At 34.2% G+C, this 22361-nt stretch overlaps 1 protein-coding gene across 1 annotated transcript in view; it reads right to left on the bottom strand.

Moving 5' to 3' along the window:
- The window catches only part of kcnn2 (potassium calcium-activated channel subfamily N member 2), a 553897-nt gene extending 532029 nt beyond the window's left edge, over window positions 1-21868 (bottom strand). The window contains exon 1 of the mRNA XM_039758938.1: window positions 21747-21868. The gene's annotated coding sequence lies outside the window, so the exon portion shown is untranslated. The remainder of the gene's footprint in view (window positions 1-21746) is intronic.
- Window positions 21869-22361: the final 493 nt, after the last annotated feature.

Raw genomic sequence — 22361 nt, 5'->3', positions numbered from 1 at the left:
AAACCTCCTACAATGCATCTATAGACCATTTCTGTAACTGAGTTTTTGAATAATTTTTGACTTTATCTTTTAATTATTGCTTTGGGTTGGATGAAAGACTAGTTTTTCAACTCTTAGTCCTTAAAACCAGTATCAACTGATCATAACTGTGCACGTCTTTAGATATGTGGGGTAAAAACACTAATTAGCATGCCTCAGATTACCCAAGTGTATAAAAGTATTGTTCAAAATATTTTCTTAAATAATTTAACCAAAAACATTTAGTCATATATCATCTTAATGTAATGAGAAACAAATGATACACATTTTATAATTGTATGGTTTTGAACACTTTTGTTTTATAAAGATACGCATTTACATATAAATTTGTTTGCAATAGAACAATATTAATTGAGAATATGTATATATACACATTTGCAATTCTGTAGGTATTCTCACAGTTAAATAGTCATGTTCAGATGAATATAATACCTTTTTAAGGGTTAGAATATGACCATTAGTGGCCCATATTTTATTCAGCACTAAGTGTTTTATGTTGGAGTGGCTACAAAATATTAAAAAAAAAAACAATTATGCTATAACAACACATATCAAAACATGCTTGTTTTTAATTTTGTGTATAATACAAATATTATTGTTAAATGTAAACCCCAGATATTTCTTTTGTCAGAGTTACAGTATAAAAGCTACATAAAGACTGTTCATTGATGCATGTAGTATTGATCTATACACCATGCAACACCTTATCTGCACTTACATTATCCCATTTTTGATCACATACAACAAATGAAAAGAAGTCATACATCCTCTGCATTAGTTGATTAATCTTGAGCAGCTTCCACTTAAAAAATTTCAACAATATGCCTTGCAGATTTAGCTTCATTTCTCTCCATTTCTAGCAGTGAAATACTATCTTCATTCTTAATTCAACTCCTTTTAGACTTCTTAAATGCATGCTTTGCTGCATTGTTGAAAGGCTTTGTAAAATTCAGAAACCACATACAGTAGTTGGCGAGTGTGAGGGGGTGTTTTGGCAGATGTTTAATCGAGCATCATTAGCAGGATCAGAGCCAAGTGGGGTTCTTATAACACAGTCATCAATGTCTGACAGAGATACTAGGCATTACATATTCATCATTTGGGGATTTTTTTCCCTAAGTGTCTTGTCTTTCTATTTTTTGTGGGAAACAGATTACATTGATTGAACACTGCTACAGTACACGTTGTGCTCTATTTTATTATGTGAATCCCTAAAATACTCTTGAGGCACTAAATCATAAAGGTTACCGAGACAAATAACTAAATTAAATGTTTATTATGATGTTTTAATGCTCAGCATTTTTGTTTTGAATTTTTTATAATTTTTTATTTAAAGGTTTACAAAGTCAAATTTCAAGGTCCCATTTGTTTTTGTGTTTGATCTATTTTTAAAGATGTTGAATGAACTAATGTTCTCCCACAACACCATGTTATTGTTCTTATGGGTGCAGCTATTTTCTGGGATTGTTATACAGTTGCTAGGTAAAGTCAACCAGAAATTTTACAGCATGTCTCATCACTAGGACAAAGGTATAAAGGTCAGAATTGCACACTTCCTGGTTTTCCAAGATTGGATTTTTGTTATTTTTGAATTCCTTGACACAAATATTTTCTGCCTTTCTTTTTAACTGCAGTTAACAATTTTGGCTTTTGTTAGGTGTTTATTTTTTTTTTCTTTACCAAATTTTCTTTTACTTTCTCCTAACTGTGATTTTTAAAACTTCCTAGTTTTGGTTGTGACACCTGGCTTAAAATGTTTAATTATGGACATCTTTCGATTTCAATTCCAATCAAAGCTACTGTCACCTCATGCAATCAGTAAATGCATCACACATTAAATATGAAAGAGTATGTCATATGGTCCAAAACAAAGGGAGCATAGGGAAAAGTTATCCTCTTCAGAATTTTTATTATTATCTATCAAATAAGACCATAAGTACCTAACAAAAGTGCATGATCTCTTCATATATTCAGTGGTCTCTCAGCTAAAACATTAGTCTTTAAACAAGTGGGTTCCATTTCAGTCATTATGACTGACTTTGTGACTAAGACCATGTTATAAAATCTGTCTGTTCTGTAACTGTAAAAAGATGAGTACAGTAAACAATTGACTGTGTCTGTGAACTTGTGAAGCACACTTGGATTTTAAGTAAAAAACATAGTGTGTAAATATTTTAAACATAAACTGTTTATGGCTAAATATTTTATACATGATTCAAAATTAGTTACTATTTTTATTTATTGTAGTATTATTATTATTGTTGTTGTTTAAATAATTGTGCTGTACTTCATTATTTAAATTAACCCACTTCTGGCCAGTCTCTTTTTCTGACCTGATGAAAATTGTGAAATTTATGCCTGCTCGATTCTTTAAAGCTGTATTTGATGTAATTGGTCCTAATTTGCTGTATGTCTGTTATTACCAGCTCCTTGCTGATAGGGACTGTTCCTACGTGCTTACTGCATGCAGTGATCCAAGTCCTGTTGTAAAAAGCTAACCTTAATCCCTTGCTTCCTAGTACCTTTCATCCTATGAGAAAGTTGTGGGTACCCAGCTACAGACTTTTTTGGAGCACAACAATATTCTTGATAAGTTTCAGTCGGGATTCAGAGCATTTCATAGCACAGAATTGGTGCTGCTAAGAGTGAAGAATGATCTGCTGCTGGCAGCTGATTCAGGGAGGTGCTAATTTTATTGAATTTAAGCTATGCATTTGATACATTTGATCATGACATTCTGACTAACAGGCTTGAGCGTTAGGTTGGTATTCGGGGCACTGCTCTTAAGTGGTTTGTGGATTACCTCAAAGGCAGGACATTTTCTGTGCATGTTGGTAGCTCAACCTCTTCTATTGCTTCTGTAACTTGTGGCCTACCCCAAGGGTCTGTCTTAGGTCCGTTTTTCTTCTCTTTATATATGTTACAGTTCTTCTCTATACTAAATAAGTATAACATCCCATATCTTTATTACACTGATGATGCCCAAATTTACTTCCCATTGCAATTGGGTGAAATGGAGTTTGTGACAAAGCTTTTTAACTTTGTAGATAATATAAAACACTGGATGTCACTTAAATTCCTGTATTCAAATTAATCAAAAACAGAAGTCATTCTATTTGGTCAACCCAGTGTTACTTGAAACATTGCTACCACATTGGGTCCTCTTGTTTGGTAATTAAAGCCATGTGCTACAAAATCTCAGGGTGAACTTGAATTCAGGTTTTAAATTTGACCAACAAATCAATGTTGTGGTAAAAAATATTTTTTACTACCTCAGGCCAATATATATATATATATATATATATATTCTGGGATAGTCAGAGAGATGCAGAAAGTAGACAAGAGTACAAGGAGATAAGGCGCAAGTTGAAGAAAGAGGTGGCGAAGGCTAAAGAAAAGGCGTATGATGAGTTGTATAAGAGGTTGGACACTAAAGAGGGAGAAAAACACCTGTATCGATTGGCTAGACAGAGGGACACAGCTGGGAAAGATGTGCAGCAGGTTAGGGTAATAAAGGATAAAAATGGATATGTACACACAAGTGAGAAGAGTGTGTTGAGCAGATGGAAAGAGTACTTTGAGAGGCTGATGAATAAAGAGAACGAGAAAGAGAAGAGGTTGGGTGATGTGGAGATTGTGAAGTGCAACGGATTAGCAAGGAGGAAGTAAGGACAGTTATGAAGAGGATGAAGAATGGAAAGGCTGTTGGTCCAGATGACACACCTGTGGAAGCATGAAGGTGTTTAGGAGAGATGGCAGTAGAGTTTGCAGCCAGATTGTTTATGGAATCTTGGAAAGTGAGAGGATGCCTGTGGAGTGGAGAAGTGTACTGATGCCGATATTTAAGGGGGATGTGCGGACTGTAGTAACTACAGGGGGATAAAATTAATGAGCCACAGCATGAGGTTATGGGAAAGAGTAGTGGAAGCTAGGTTAAGAAATGAGGTGATGATTAGTGAGCAGCAGTATGGTTTCATGACAAGAAAGAGCACTACACACATTGTTTGCTCTGAGTGTATGGATGGAGAAGTATAGACAAGGCCAGAAGGAGTTGCTTGCGTCTTTGTGAACCTGGAGAAAACATATGACATGGTGCCTCGAGAGGAGTTTTGGTATTGTATGATTAAGTCTCGAGTTGCAGAGAAGTATGAAGAGTTGTACAGGATATGTACGAGGGAAGTGTGACCGTGGTGAGGTCTGCGGTAGGAGTGACAGATGGATTCAAGGTGGAAGTGGGATTACATCAGGGATCAGCTCTGAGACCTTTCTCATTTGCAATGGTGATGGACAGGTTGACAGATGAGATTAGACAGGAGTGTGATGTTTGCTGATGACATTAAGATCTGTAGCGAGAGTAGGGAGCAGGTTGAGGAGACCCTAGAGAGGTGGAGATATGCTCTGGAGAGGAGAGGAATGAAGGTTAGTAGGAACAAGACAGAATACATGTGTGTAAATGAGAGGGAGGTCAGTGGAATGGCGAGGATGCAAGAAGTAGAATTGGCGAAGGTGGATGAGTTTAAATACTTGGGATCAACAGTACAGAGTAATGGGGATTGTGGAAGAGAGGTGAAAAAGAGAGTGCAGGTAGGGTGGACTGGGTGGAGAAGAGTGTCAGGAGTGATTTGTGACAGATGGATATCAGGAAGAGTGAAAGGGAAGGTCTATAGGATGGTAGTGAGGCCAGCTATGTTATATGGGTTGGAGATGATGGCACTGACCAGAAAGCAGGAGACAGAGCTGGAGGTAACGGAGTTAAAGATGCTAAGATTTGCACTGGGTGTGACAAGGATGAATAGGATTAGAAATGAGTACATTAGAGGATCAGCTCAAGTTGGATGGTTGGGAGACAAAGTCAGAGAGGCAAGATTGCACTGGTTTGGACATGTGCAGAGGAAAGATACTAGGATAGAGCTGCCTGGCAAGAGAAAAAGAGGAAGGTTTATGGATGTGGTGAGAGAGGACATGCAGGTGATTGGTGTAACAAAACAAGATACAGAGGATAGAAATATATGGAAAAAGTATTTATATTCTGTTTATGATTATGTTTGAATGTTTAGAAACATGCTTTAAGTTACAGATTTAGAAAACAATTGTTGACTAAATCTCAGAGATGCTATTTTTGTTTCTTAATTTCTTGAATATTGCCAGTTTGCATATGTAATTAAATTAGACCACTGCATCTTTTCTTTACCTTTGTAATCTTGTGAAATTATTACTGTTTGGATACGGGGGTGCTGGGGATTTGTTTTCTCTGCTCCCACACTTTAATTCACACTCGTTTCATTTGGTTTTGGGTATTTTTTTATTACTTTGTATTTTGGTATCTAAAGCATTGTATACTAATAACAGTCTCATCATAGTCTATATTACTCTGTATGTAAATATCTGAATACTCATGTTATAGTATTGTACTGTAGTGCTAGTCTTTTGTTGGTTTGAAGAAAATGAGATGAATGCTATGTCATTCAAAAAAAAAATTGTTGGCACTTCAGTAAAAACTAGAAAGTTTTACACTTTTTAATTGCTTTTCATTTACTGTTATTTTAGCTTCTACAGTACCTTGGTAACATTTTGAGATTTTGCTCTAAGATTCTGCCTTTATCTCTGAGTGCTAAATTACTATGAATATAAATAAAGATGAATTAATTCATTCAGTCTGATTAGCTGCCACTGTCTTTTACACCTTTCACTTAATGGTACGTGGTGTTCCATGCTATTCAAGTATAAACAACACTGGCTGACAGTCATTCACAGCATAGATTGCATAAACCTGTAAAAAAACATTTTAAAAAGAGAAATTGCTGCATGACTCATTATTATTTACCAAAATCATGGTTTAAAAGCAAAACCATTGAATAAAATAAAAAATTACACAAAGGCGTTACAAGAACACTCCATACACACCTAACACCTACAATAACATCAGCACGCAGTCCCTAAACAAAGCAAAGCTCTGCCTCATCAAAAGCAAAGTTACCAAATTTTAATGCAGAGTGATACATAACATATCACCAACTACAAATATTTTATTTTCATTTTTTGTTCTAGGTTTACAAACCGTTCACTTTAAATATCATAGGCACATAAACAAGCAATCATGTCCTTGCCAGTTGCCAATTTACATAACATACATAAATACATTTATGATTTGGGAGGAAAAACCACATCAAAATGATTATATGCTCATTAAACAATTTCTGATTTTCTCCAATGGGTTTGTGCTCCTATAATGAACTGTTATCAGTTTTACAAAAAGATAGACTTGGCCATAAACTACACATCAACTCATAGGTTGAAAGTTAAACTTGATGAATGACTTTAACATGGTATTAATGCCTCACCCTACATTATACATGGACCATATCTGATTCTAACTGTTTCATATGGTTGCAGAGACTGACCTGCACCCCAAAACACTCCAAATGAAAAGTAGTTACAACAATTTTCTGAAAAAGAGCAAAATGAGTACAGAGTCAAGGCAGAAAAAACAGGGAAAACCCAAACCTCTTACACCTTGGGGACATTTTCTAGCAATCCCTGCGCAAAACAAAATTCAATAAACAGTGCCTTAAAATATAAGTAGAATAAAAAAAACACAGGAATAAAAGAAAAACCACAGTCAAATCAGGAATCACAAAGTTTCAATGCCACAGCTGAAGTGAGAGCTCCAGTTGCTCTTTACTTATTTACTGAGCTATTGCCCCAACTGTATACAGTAATCCCTCGCTATATCGCGCTTCGACTTTCGCGGCTTCACTCTATCGCGATTTTATTCTCATATACGCTTATGTCACTATGCATGCGCTTTCTGAGAATTTTTATCTAAGCCCTACGGTGGCTCCTAAACGTGCTGCTTTTTCTAAGCCTTCTGAGAATAAAACTAAGCGCCGGAGGAAGATGCTTACTATCCAGAAGAAGGTGAAGCTCTTGTATATGATTAAAGATGGCAATACCCTACAAAAGCCTCCTCACGCATGTGAAAAGACAGCGCCAGCAACTGCCTATCAAGATGTTCTTCAGCCGCGCACCCAGACACCCACTGCCTACTCCTAGTACTTCTTTAGCGGAAAAAGACAACAACGCACCTGCTGAAGATACTGCACCACCTCTAAAGACTCTCCTACTGAGGTCGTGCCTTCATAGGTTAGTGGTTGTGTGCAATTAAATTTACAGTACAATAATCTACTATAGAAAAGCGCTCGGGATTGTCCTTCCGTCCCATGAGTGTAAAGCATAGTGGTATTCCGCTTATTACAGACTTACTACTTGCGGCTTGAGGTACGAAGCGACGCGATGTGAGCAGAGTTCTGGTGCTCTCATCGTTCCCTTGCTTTTGTGCGCGATGCGCTGGAAAAATAGAAAAAATTATGTCTCTGGAAATAATTAATGTTGATAGAGTACAAATGCCTCACCGCGTAGTAAATATCAGGGGAGATGGTGCTTGCTTATTCTCATCTATAACTTATTTAGTGCATGAAACTCCGTCTTTAGCGGTACAGATTCGGGCTGACATTGTACGACTTTGGACAGGCACTTGAGGGGATAAAAAAGATGTTATGAATGGACACTTTGATGTTCTCATTCTCTACACTTACATGCCTGATGTACACATGGAGAGCTCAATAATTGAAGATAAAAGTCGGTCGCCTTAAAAGGCGAGTGCCTAGTAATATGATATTTGTAACGTCTAATATGTCTTATTTTCTCTTATTTTGTCTAATATATTGAGTAATACGAGTGTAATGGTGACTAAAGGGTGTTGTTTCATGTCTAGAGGGCTCTAATAATGTTAAAAAACGTATTTAGAAGGTCGTAAACAGGTTTTCTATACTCTGCGAAAATATTTGATTTATAAATAAAGAATCCTACTTTGCGAAAATTCATTTATCACGGTAGAGTCTGGAACGGATTAACCCCGATAAACGAGGGTTCACTGTATTTAGGTGACCCCCTTTAGCAGAAATAACAGCATAATATTATAAGATAATATTTGAAAACAACAAAAAGTGTAAATAAGCAAAAAATAAACTTAAGCAGGAATAGTTTGGCATTTAAAGTATTGCCTATTCTTTGATCCTAATTTGTGTTCATTTTTTCTAATCTAATGGTACCATAATTACTATGAATAAACTACAATTAATAACTTATACTGTTGTTTTATTTTAAGGTTAAGTTTTGGAATTTCCACAATACTGTTCAGTTTTACCTATGGGTGCTGCCATCTTGGGTTGCAGTTGGTAGAACATGGGTCCTAGTTGCTAGACCATGTACCCCTGCACACATGATCACAAGATACCACTAATGCAACTATGTTTAAGACAGTGTCATGCCAGATTATTTAACCAATTATCCTGGATACATATCAAACCATTTACCATACTTGAACTTTCTACTGAAACTCCAGTTCCAAAATCACACTCTGTTTTCTAACTATGACTTTGGTTTAGGGATTTGGGGTACACGCACATTAGAATAGATTTTAGTTTTAAGTCTTGCTTCTTTCTTTGTCTAGAACTTCATCTCTTGATCCATCTCTCCTTCACCATCTTTCACTTCTCTAGAGCAGTACAGTTGCAAAATAAAGTTAGATTTAGTGAAAGTTGAACAACTGTTTTTCAAAATAATATTGGTTCTGAATTTAGTTTGGCGAGCGACTAATATTTACCAAACTTAGGTGAAGCATCTTTGTATATTTAACAGTTTTGGCTATATTTGATGATTCTTCTGATTACACTCTCTGTGTCTTACTGATCTGTAAAGTGTGTCTCATAATAAAAATGGAAGTCAATAAATTAATAAATACAAGGAAACATAAAAAATGAATAACAACAAAAGTAAAGATGAAACAGTTTCATTTCATTGCTTGGTATGCTTGTTTGAAGCTTCATTCTTCTTTGTTACTAGCCTAGTAATATTCATAATAAATTGCATGCTTACACACATTAACTGTAGATACAGCAAAAGCCTACCACCAACTGTGTGTGGTGTGAATTATTGTAAGGAAGAAGATAGATTTTCTGTTGAACACTCATGTGAAACCTTTCATGAAATATTTTTTGGTGAAAATCTGTTAGTCTCTTACAACCAAATGCCTATGAAAATATTAAAATGTTTTTGGCACACATGGTTTGATTTTCACAGTTGAAAAAGCTTCATTAATATTTTTTCCTAATACGGGTTGCATAGAATATCTGGCTCACAATAATTCTAGCAATCACCTGACTAATATACAACAGTTTTTTTCTTAGTAATAATTTGATATCCTCAATTTACCAAATCATGCTAGAGAAGTAAAGCTAATAAACAGAGGTAGGGAAGTTTTTTTCCCCCAGTAACTTTTAATAATATACTGTAAGTACATTTCTTTCTTATACAAACAATTGAACTTTAATGTAAAAAAGAGTGAGAAAAAAAAGAATTTGTGTTATCACTGGTAAAAAAAAAAATTAAAACATAGTCTGAAGTATACTATACAGTATATATATATTTGGACAAATTAGTTACTTTTTCTACGTTTATGTAGGCCTATACTGATGTAAATTACTCCTAAGTAACCTTTTTATAAAAATTAGATCATTAGCCATAAGTAAAACTAAATATATCCATTGTTGAAAGACTATTCATATGTTTTGCTTGCTATATAAGTCTACAAATTAGCTTTTCTTTCAAATATATCCAATTTACTAGATCCTTTATAACAAATGGAATAAATAAATCCAATTACATTAAATATACACATTTTAGTACAGCTCTTTCAATATCTAAATGATGCTGTTGTCCTACATATAATACACAATCAGCTATATTTTGAAATGTATTAAAATTTCATCTTCTTATTTCAATGTGTTACCACCCTGACTTGTTTGCAATTTCTTTTATCAACACTTTTTATTGTAATACTTTCTTTTTGCTTAGGTACATGAAAATATGTGTATGTTTTGTATGTTTGGTTGGTATTGTAACAGCTTTTTCGGTGGTGTTATAGCAAGTGGAGGTCATATTTAGAATACAGGCTGGGAGATTTAAGTTGGAATTGGCATAGTGTTCATGTTTGTTTCTAGTGTTACATCTTACATGTTTTCAAAGTCCATTCTGGACTGTAATTTTTAGGAGTTTTTATACTCATAGTCTAGGCAACAGAACAGATGATGGAACGCTCTGGTGAGGGCATAAAGTCCTGTGCTTCATGTTTCATATAGACATTGAAAGTATTCGGTGAATTTAATTTCACTGCATAATGTTGCATACTTATTCTCCACTACTATATGCACGTTGCCTTTATTTAGTTTCTGTCAAGTGACGTCTTCTGTCTTTAACCCTCTAAATGTATCTTAATAATGCTCACTTTGTGATTTTTGATTAACTTAATTGTATCAAAGTAAGTTATGTCTCCACATTGTGCCTGAAATGCAGCCACCTTAAGAGGAAGCTCACCTGCATGCGTTTCTTTTGTGCATACGAGGGAGTTTAATCGACAGTCTCACAAGGCATTAATTTCTATTTGATTTTATCCATCACAAGTGAAGTAAACCTTTTTTTAATGTGGTCAACTGCTACCCAATCATGAGACAGATAAAGAAGCTCTGAGGCCAAATCAGGTGCTTAAAATAATCTGATGGAATGGTATCATCCAAACTTGTACTTATGTGTATATTATTTTGTATGCTGCGATTGCCAAATTACTGGCAAAAATGTTTTCCATAATGCAGAGTATTTCCTGTGCTTAGATTGGTCTTGTGTCAGATCACATTCATACTTCACGTGAACTAGTCCAGGGTTCGCTTGGTAATGAACTGAGGGTATCGTTTATAAAGGGTCTCAATTTTTATATTTTGTTCCACACTAGAATGAGACTGGAGCGTTTATATCTACCTAATGAACTGGCCTACAGGGGAAATCACTTCACAGTTACAAAAACAGCTCAAGATGAAGAAAAAGATGCCAGCATTTTATCTACTGGTGCATAATTCTGCATGTCTTAAATCAGGTTTCAAAACCTATGAGTACATGACTAATGATGATTGAAAAAAGCAACAAGAAAAGGAGGGATAGCTTGCAAACAATGTGTAATTCATAACACATTACCAAAAAATATTATATGGTATGTTTAATGCTGCTTCATTACTGCTCCAGAAAACTAGATTCAGGCCTTAGCCTTGTCATTAACTGAGTAGAGTTCAAACATCTTCCCCATTCCAAATTGGATTTTTTTGATCAGACTGATTAGTAACTCTGAATTATCTGGTGTAGGCAAACATAGGTATGTGTGTGAGTGGCTCTTCATTGTATAGGTATATCATTCAGAGTTTCCTGCACTTGTTTGGGTGGACACTGGAACCCCATGATTTTTTCATAAAGTGGTGCAGATAATAAGAAATCATTCCCACACTTGCTTAACCTATTTCAGCTTCTAGGGGACCAGAGTCTATCCCAGCAGCACAAAGCCAAAGGAAGCTAACAGCCTTACACAGGATATCAGTTCATCTTTGGGCCTATTCACAATCACACCCACAACCACTAAGTGCCAATTTGGTAAAGAGGTGGTGCTGCTACAGTATTCATTCACTAAGGGCAGCGTAAGATGTTGACCATTATTCTATAAATATCAATTGAAAATAAGTCAGTCTACCCTGCATAATGTGCCTGTTGCCTTAATAATTTAATTATGTCTGCATGTTTTCATGTGAAAAGCATCTATTAATTCTCTACAGGATCTGCTTTCTGTCCTTGTTAACCCTTCACAAATGAACAAGCTTATTAGAATGCTCACGTGAGATGTGAGAGGCTGATTAATTAGCAAGTTGTAAAACAAATGGAATGATAGTCTTATTGATATATTTTGACATTGCGGTGCGGACCCTGCATACACAGTGGAGTTCTTAATACAATATACTGTTTGTGTTACAAATCTTACTAACTCTGATGAGAGTTTACTAAGAAGGCAGACTGAAGACATTAAGGGCATTTTGTGTAGATTCAGTTCCACAAGGCTCTATCCTGGGTCCGCTGTTATTCTCAATCTACATGCTTCCATTAGGTCAGATTATCTCAGGGCACAAAGTGAGCTACCACAGCTATGCTGATGACACACAGCTGTACTTATCAATAGCACCTGAAGACCCCGATTCTCTTGATTCACTAACACAATGTCTGACTTGTATCTCAGAATGGATGAATAGTAACTTTCTCAAGTTAAATAAAGAAAAAACTGAAATCTTAGTGATTGGCAATAATGGATACAATGAGGCTATTAGAAATAAACTGGATACATTAGAATTAAAAGTCAAGACGGAGGTAAAAAGCTTATGGGAAATTGTTGACTGTAATCTGAATTTTAAATTGCATATTAATCAGATCACTAGGACAGCATTTTTTCACTTAAGAAACATAAGTAAAGTTAGACCTATTATATCACTGAAAGATGATGAGAAATTAGTTCACGTGTTTGTTTTTAGTCGACCAGATTACTGTAACGCACTCCTCTCAGGACTACCCAAAAAAGACATAAATCGTTTGCAACTAGTGCAGAATGCAGCTGCTAGAATCCTAACTAGGAAAAGAAAATCCGAACACATTTCTCCAGTTTTAATGTCACTACACTGGTTACCTGTGTCATTCAGAATTGACTTTAAAATTCTGCTTATGGTTTATAAAGCCTTAAATAATCTCGCCCCATCTTATATATCGGAATGTCTGACACCTTATATTCCAAATCGTAACCTCAGATCCTCAAATGAGTGTCTCCTTATAATTCCAAAAGCTAAACTTAAAAGAAGTGGTGAGGCGGCCTTCTGCTGCTATGCACCTAAAATCTGGAATAGCCTGCCAATAGGAATTTGCCAGGCTAATACAGTAGAGCACTTTAAAACACTGCTGAAAACACATTACTTTAACATGGCCTTTTCATAACTTCACTTTAACTTAATCCTGATACTCTGTATGTTCAATTCTTCATAATAACTATTCATGGTGGCTCTAAAATCCGTACTGACCCCTACTCTTTCTTCTGTTTCTTTTTCCGGTTTCTTTAAAGCCTCATGATGCTCCAACAATGATGGATGGATCAAAAGCCAGAAGTCTGCGTGACCATCATCAAGTACTTCTGTGAGAACCCTAAATACAAAGAGGACTGTTTCATTTATGTTAGGTAGAATGCCCAGAGGGGACTGGGCAGTCTCATGGTCTGGAATCCCTAAAGATTTTTTTTTTTTTTCTCTAGCCGTCTGGAGTTTTTTTTTTTTGTTTTTTCTGTCCACCCTGGCCATCAGACCTTACTCTTATTCTATGTTAATTAATGTTAACTTGTTTTATTTTTCTTACTGTGTCTTTTATTTTTCTATTCTTCATTATGTAAAGCACTTTGAGCTACTTTTTGTATGAAAATGTGCTATATAAATAAATGTTGTTGTTATATAGTATTTTTTACCATAACCCACAAAGGGAACCAGAATACTAGTGCTTCGTAAGGCATACAGGTTTTTATTTCCTAATAGGTTAAATATAGTTGGATTTCAATGCAGCATAGTTGATTTTTCAAATTCAACCTTAAAGAGAAACATATTGGGTCACAACTCAAAGACGTTTACATTTACACTACATAGACTCCACCGTCTGTGAACATTTTCTAGAAAGCTATTCAAATTTGAATATCTCTTTTAAGTTGCACTAAGTGAAAATTCTGAGCCCTTTATCTAAAATGTCTGAATTTCTTATTTATTATTTCTTGATTTGATAACACATTTAATCTGGCTGATTTCATCTGTAGCATCACAGTGGTGGTTTTTACAGCCATCACTTCACTCTAGACTGCTGGTCTGGTCCTATGATACAATTCCTTGTGGAATTTGATTATATTTTCTGGGATTTTACTCTCATAATTGTTGTCAGACTGATTGCAATTGTTATCATTGCCTGTTTTGGGTTTTCATGTATAAGAGTGGGACTATCTGACTGATTGATAATCCTAGTTCATCATGACTTCCTTCTTGCCTTCCTTGGGTGGTTGCAGTAAAGTATTTCTTATGGATCTAACATGCCTTAAGCAGATCTGAATGTATAACCTAAGTTAAAATTAAATAGATTTGCAGATAACTATTAATGATAAGTACTAATAATGTAGATTATGTTGTATATTTATTTGCTTACAATTTAATAATGTGATCAGGAGAATGCATACTATATCTTTGTACCTGCTATTGAAATTGAAATTTAAAATGTAAAGATGTACTCTTGCTGAATAGCATTTGTTCATTTAAATCCTGACAGTCTATTCCTATGTGTCTGCTAAGTATTAAATATTTTAAAATGAAAAAAAAAAAACATTTTTTTATATATTTCCAAAATACCACCATTGTTTTCTGTTTTTTATTTCTGTTGCTCTGTGAAGATACTCCATGATAAAAGCAAATTATAGGTAAGTCCTTACTAGAAGCATACATCTGTTTATTACCTTTCTTGGATACTGCAGCATTTCAAAATCCATTTAAACTGTAATTATTTGTATTTATTTATATATTTATTTAAAGCCATGCCGGTAGTGGATTGGAAACTCCAAAATCAATTGTCATTTACCTATAACTCAATTTCCCATGGTTTTGCCTCTGCATGTTTTCTGAAAAGCAGTTTATCATTTTGAGGATCATTAATAAACATGAAACCTTCAAATTCAGCTTGAACAATACATTAAACAAAAGTGTAGGTTTCAGATCTGCAATAGAATGTTCGTAAACATTTTTTATGTGTCAAGTTTAATTGTGTAAAGAAAATCCATGATTGTACCTTTGGCTCAATGTTATTTCTTTATGTAGACGTAGCTCTACAGTATTACATAAGAAAGAAACCTATTATTTAAAATAACAAGAGAAAGTAATCACACAAAACAACATCATTAAATTGCAAAATTAAAGTCTGTGGTGCTTTGAAAAATCAAACAACAGTTATTACATCCAATGGGAAACACAACTCTTATTTTTAGCTGTAAACTTTCTATAAAACTTGTGATCTCAATTAATGCCATGACAAATGAGCAGTTAATTATACTCATTTCATGCATCTTTTGAAAAAGTCTCAAAACATATAATGTGCTTATTGTAGGAAGGTTTATCTGTCCATTTTCATAAAAAAATCTGCTCTTTATAAGATGGTATAGTTAACAGAGACTTTCTTGGCATCATCAATCAAAAAACAGAAGTTAGTGCTGCTGATACTGTGCCAGTCTTTAAAAATTTATAATCAACATCTTTTCTACTGCCGCAGACAAACCTCACGGTGTACAAATCTTCTTCCCTGTGACTCTGAATTGGATTAAGCAGGTTTCCAAATATTATATTTTAGGTGATCAAACAGTATGTTTTTCTGTCTAAAAAACTTTTCTTGGGACTCTATAACGAAAACAAATTAAGTACAAATTGATTTATTTGCTGAGAAAAACAGTACTAATTTTAATAATACTTCACTTACATTAACTTGATTACCAGAGTTACAGTATACTGTTGCATATTTTCAGTACAAAAAAACACATTATCGTATTCTGGTGGGGTTGTTAAATAAGTGTGTTATCATTAATGATTTTTGAAAAAATATCCATACTGTTTATTTTGGTCCCCTTTAAATTAATTGTATCTGAAACACTAAATTAAAACATTCCTTCTTAGCTGTGGTTCCTGCCTAGTAGTGTATGTTGAATGTGTGATGAACTGAAATATTTTTATTATAAAAAATTACCTTTTTTATTTATTTTACCTAGTTGGCAAATGTAGACAAAAATATTTTTATGGATAACATGAGTATACATTTGGGGTAAAGACAGTGAGGGTTTAGGAAAAAAGGGCATGAAGTATGTTAATATCATACTTCACACTTCGTCCATAACAAGATTCTAGTTCCTACTTTTTAGTTTAATAACACTCAGTCTGTACTGGAGAACATTCTTCACATTTTGGAAAGTACTAATGTAGGAAAACTGTCCACATTATTAACAAGTGAGAGAGACGCTGCTTTAGATAGTCTATATGCATGTTACTCAAACAATAAAAGGAGGCCAAATTACAGTCTAGCTGTCAGTCTGAGAGATCTCCATGTTTGTCTGAATCCACCAGAACATGAAGTTACAGAATGTTTGAATTACCACTTCCCACAAGTGGGTTAGAAGAAGTAAAATATGTTTAATAGGTTTTAGAGAGAAAGAAGACCGACCAACATTTTGTTGCCCGACTAGCACTGTACCCGATCCTCGCCTTTCACTATGTAGATGCAAGGCTCATGTGAATTATCTGGCTAACAGGGAATAACCGGAAACCTCCATTCTCCGGTCTGGCTTTAGGAGTAGCTTATTTTGCATCTGTACTAGAGGAGGTTCACTATAATGGGAGCCAGTCACAGGTTGTTCTTTGTTTGGCCTCAAGTAACTTTGTCAATAGTACAGAATTTCAAACAACAAATCAGTGAGGTAGTTTTTGAAAAGTTGCAATAGTTCTTTGTTGTGAATCTGAAGCTAAGTATGTTCACAAAGCTATCGATTTACTATCCACTCTTTATCAACTGCCACATATGGTCAGTAACTTGTAGTAGTGACTGAAAGAACAACACTATGAGTACAAGTGGCTGAATTGAGGTTCCTCAGCAGCGATGCTGGGCTTAATCTCTATGTAGCTCAGCAATACAGGAGTTTTAGAAGTAGGTTAGGATTTTGCTGTAGAATCAATGCTTTAAGAGAAGATAATTCAGGTGCTATAGCTAGGATGTCCTTGTAATGATTCCATTTGGAGGGGTACAGGACATTGGTCACAGAGAGAAGACTGAAGAACAGACCCATCACATGTTGGAGGGATTATATCTCTCGACTATCTTGTCTGTCTGTTCTCCAAGAAGGCCTTGGATAAGTTAGTGGGGATAAATAATGTCTGGTCAAACTATCTCTATATGATGCCACTGCAATCCTCACCACAAACAAATAAGTAAAAAATATTATGATGATGTGATACACCAGCACTGGAAATAAATTAATTGTTCTTGGTGAAGAAATTGGTTCAACTGACAGTTTCATATATAATTCCTTATGCCTAAGGACAAATATTATCTTTGCTGTGTTAAGTGAAGTGTTTTACATATTGGTGTCAAGCCTTATATAAACTACATAGTTTAGCAATTCAAGTAATATTATTTAGTCATTCCAACCTAAAGTGTAAAAACCTATTTGTCTAAATTTGATGGACAAAGTGAAGTTATTTCAGTAACCCTGAATATGTAGAATATAAGGACTGTAATTGGAAAAACAGAACTTTACATTTACCAAATTCTTTTTTTTCCTTTTTTTACCCATTAACTGCTAATTCTTACTATCAATCTGTGCAGAACAGTTTACCTGCTGACTATATAGTCATCAGCTGCATGTACAACATGTCCCAATGGCTTTATGGTAAACAACTTACTTGTGTGATGAACCAAAGCAATCAATCAATGAAAAACACACAATTGTCTTTTTTTTATGTTTTACTGTGTACAGTCAGGTTTTATACACAGTTCACAAAATTAAAACGTGGGGTGATTATTTTTTTTTATATTGAGGTAAATAATATTTCACGTGGACAGATCACATAACAAATGTATAAGTTCTAACTGTAACAAAATGACTGCAATAAACAAACAACTCAGCTTTTCTGGGCACATTCTTCCCATTACCTGAGAGACATCTAGTGTGTCCAGCAATGTACTTGGTCCCAGAAAAAATAAAAGTCAAAAGTTGTCCTTGCAATTCCTAGTGCAGCATATTCAGAGATGACATCCAAAGCATTGGACTGGACAAAGAATGCTGCAAAAACACTGCATAAGACTGTCAAAGGTGGAAAGTGCTAACTGAATAATAGTCCACAAATTAAGGCAAAGTAATATTCCATAGCAGAAGACACACTGGATTCCTTTAAACACAAAATGAAAAAAATTTGTTTTTTTTTTTTTTTTAATTTACAGATATTTGAATGTTTCTGCATTATACAGAGAATTACAAAATGCACAAAATACCTGCTGAATGCATTCAATGATATACAAGATCCAGTACTTTCATTCACATGAAACAGGTTTAGAATTTGTGTAAACTATTTATATTTAAATATGCTTACTGTGTTTATAAAATGAGTAAATACATTTTATATCTTCTGCAGTACAAATTGTAAATATTCACATAATGTCTAAATATGTAATCCTAGTTTCATTTAGAAGTATACATAATGATGCAGGTTTAGTTACTTGAAATAAGCTACCTTGATACTACATTTAAACTCTATTATTATAAAATATAAATAAGATATTTCATTTTGTGCAATGTTTTAAGTTCTATAATAATAACAATAATTTAAATTACTAAACCAAATGTAAAAATATCATTATAGTCATTTAGTTTTATCCTTTTGTTATAATCCCATACACTAGTTATCAAAATTTAATTTTGGCTGCATACAGAGAAAAAGTTTATAGGGGTGTATAACCATGCTGTTTATTATAGTAGTGCAAGGCAATTTTGCCCCCAAGTCAGCCATAGTTTTATGTTCCCCATTTAAGTTTTCTGTTTTTTTCCATTACTCAATATCTAATCTTTAGCTTTTTACATGTTTGTAATTACTGTTTTTGTGCTGAGTTAGCATTTCAGCATTGATCAATTATGCTTGTGTTATGTGCATTTTTACAAGCCAGCCTTTTATGGAGAGAACTACAAAAATGCAAAAAAAAAAACAAAAAAAAAAAACCAACTGAATAATATGCATGTTACTGTAAATTTTAAAATACAGTCCACATATTCATTTATAACCTACTTTAAAGTATGTGATTTATATTATTAAGTACAAAAAATAACAAATCTCATCAGAATAGACATTTGTAAGTTTTTTTTTAAATTATATTTTATGTTGAACATCCAACACTTAATTATAAATGATACAATTAAACTGTATACCATTAAATGCACTACACTTACTTACTACACTTGGGATGTTTACTTCCAATAACAAATGCCAAAGAACCACAAAGCAGTTCAAATTATTTATAATTAAACATTGACAGGGTCACTTTTAATTGCTTATTGCTGACAACTTCAGACTGTATATTTGCTTATAGCTGTTAGGTCAAAGTTCATTTCACATAGCGCTGACTGAAGACTTCAAGCCACATAGACATAAACTTGTTGATCTACAATGATGCATTTTGCATTGCGTTGTTAATAGAGAACTACACATGTGGTAAATTTGATTTATTTTTCACCAGCTGCTTCTCAATACAGCATGAAATAAAATCAAAATAATTAGGACTAAAACAGGATCACAGAATATTATAGATGGAATATGTTTCCATTTATTTGAACACTCAGACTTTATCTGTTTTCTGTGCCTCGAGTATTTAAAGTCATTTCCACCTTTTTTCCAAAACGTTTGTGTGCTATTTAGAGTATTATTTAATCAAATTAACTTTAAATATTGCTCAACTTAACTATAATCACATTATTGAAATGTATGAAAGCACCTAAGGTTTATGAAAAAGATTTGTATAGATATTCTTAAAGTGGGCTTCTACAAATAAATCACATCCCTTGTATTAATTTTCTTTCTTTGCCTCAGAGCCTAACTTAATTGTCTTATTTTTTTTCTAAATGTTTATGCAAGTGCTTCATTACAAGGATGACAATTTGAAAAATGGACAATAATAGCGCAGGTTAGTCCAGACCAGAAAAAATGTTGCATTTTCCTTTTTTCTGCTAGAAGCGGTTGCTAGTTTTTTGTCATGGCTCTGACTGTCACCTTCTTTGTACGTGCCTTCACTCTGAACGTGCTTTTAGCTCAGAGCTGTGCTTCCACACTACAAAAGCTGGTATTTCACACATCATTTCATGTGCAATGACATGAAAACGTGGCATCAGGGAATTACAATTCATCTCCGCAATTTTTAGTTATCTGCCTAACCTAAGACAAAATTGCTTTCTTGTGAAATGGTGTGATTCAGTGAAATTTATAAATGACTTTTTCTCACTAAAGTGGACATGCTGCAGAGTCATCTAGTTTAGATGTCATACTTATTAAATATGAATTTTTCTGTTTGCACTAATTGTATTGTTTATTTTTTAATTGAATTTTAATATCCATGATATTATCCATGAAAGGAAGCTCAGATTTAGTATAATGTAAAGAACACATTTTTTATTTTTTCTCAAAACTGTGATGTGTTATAGTTTTCAGTATAAATTCCAAATGTCAAGCAACTGTCTGCAAAATTATAGGAGAATCAGCTCAAGCACAAATCAACTTGTCTCATTCTACATGTAAATTGTTAAAGCCTTGTATCAATTTCAGTCAATGTAATGATTCAGATGAATAATGTATTAATTTTAACAAGGGTGATATTACATAAGCTAAACTCTTGTTTATAGTCACCATATTTTGTGCTGTTTTCTAGGGGTAAGGCATTTACTTTTTCATTGGAATTTCCAACTTGTGTTATGGGCAAATAATAATTTTCATTCTTCTGACAAAATAAATCAGTGCTTCATGTGGGTTTCTTTATAGATGCTGACATTTAAATAGTGCCAAATCTTGACCCCTTAAATGTTCTTGGTATATAATTGAGTATTAGTGATTTTAGAGACGGTTTTAAAATGAATACCAATATGGACATTTTATTATTAATGGCAATTTTTATAACTCACTTGAAAGCTTATTTTAGATTATTTGATGCTGTTTATTGCTTTAATGGCCCATGAAAACTTTTCATTTGCTCAGGTTTAAAAAAATTCTTTTTCACCTCCATTAGATTTACCACCTAAATGTCTGACAATCTTAATACGGATAGCCCTGAAAAATAGCACTTTGGTACCTTCTCTGTTATGCTAATCAAAAATCATGGATCTGCAAATAGTTTTTGGATACAGAGGCATTGCTCAAGGTTTTTTTTTTTTTTAAATGAAAATAAAAGATTGTAATGGTGTACCTAGAAAAAATCATTTTTCATTTGGTTAGTTCTTTTATTCCCCTGAAGACGCAGTGTGTTCATTGTACTGAATTACACTGCTTGTTGTATTGAACAAACAAATGCTTAGTACAAGTGCAAATTAAATACAAAAGCTTTGAGAAATGCAGGCATATAAGGTGTGTGATTAGGCATTGCATTATATAACTATAGAGTCATTAAAGAAGCAGGCAAAAAAAACAACAAAACACCTAAGGGAGCGCAGAACCCGGAGAAAAACAAATGCAGAAAATCACAATAAAGATACTGGGAGATCTATTTAATATAAAGACTGAAAGACTGTGCTTTATCATTTAAAGCCCATTTTTATAAAATGAATAATGATGTATGATTCACACACAAAGGATGCCCTTTAAAGATATCACACCTCAACACACAAAGATTGCAGCTGTTGATATTACGCACATGGCCCAGGACCAGATCTCACAAATGCAGCGATGCTATTGCAGTGCCAGAATTTGTGACCTACACTGAAAAGCAGACTGTTAGCCCCTTTCTCGTTAAATATTAGATCTAACATTGTTTATGCTTAATCATCGCTATCTGAGGCTGAGAATTAGGAATGGTGTGTGAAATGCAGTAAGCAGCCAAAAGAGAGCAGATTGAATAAAAATGGTGTTATTGTCGTAAAATAGTATTGCTGTGCTTTCTGATATTCAAATCACATAGAAATGGTGATAAAGGTAATCAATAATACTCACTGTTGGCTCAGCTGGAAGTGATGCACATTTCTAATAAAATCCTATAATAATAAGTGGAGCAGATTTATATTTAATAGTGAAACATTTGGTAAAGCTAATTCCCTGAAAAAAAAAGGCATGCTGTTTTTGTGTTTTTTTTTTTTCCAAGGAAATCTCTGACTGTGCTTTGACCTGAATTGTGCTGCAAGCTTTCTGCAAGCTAGTGGATTTCCGCCCACGCACAGGCTGGAGTTCCCTCTTGAAAGAACTCGCCGGGGTTTCCATGGAGATTCTCTGGCAGATTTGTTAGCCTGAGTTTGCGGGGATGTGGGAAAGCTCTACAGGCACTTAGGGGATTTCATCCAAAACAACAAAAGCAATCAAGGTAGCTCCTTCTTGTAACTCTTTAAATAACCGTGGTACTCCTGCTGCATTTCCCCTTCAATGCTAAATGCTCATTTTGAATTGAAGTACAGTAACTCTTGGCTTTGATTTGTTGGAAACTACTACCCATGCTGTGCTGCATCTAACATATCACATATAGTACACTTATCATTTGATCAAAGGCAACTGAGATTAAATAGATGAAATTCACACAAATTTATCTTCCCCATCCTTTGCTATGATTACATAAGG

This window comes from Polypterus senegalus, chromosome 7, assembly GCF_016835505.1.
Source record: "Polypterus senegalus isolate Bchr_013 chromosome 7, ASM1683550v1, whole genome shotgun sequence".
Classification (NCBI taxonomy): domain Eukaryota; kingdom Metazoa; phylum Chordata; class Cladistia; order Polypteriformes; family Polypteridae; genus Polypterus; species Polypterus senegalus.
This window is presented reverse-complemented; position numbering and strand designations above follow the sequence as displayed.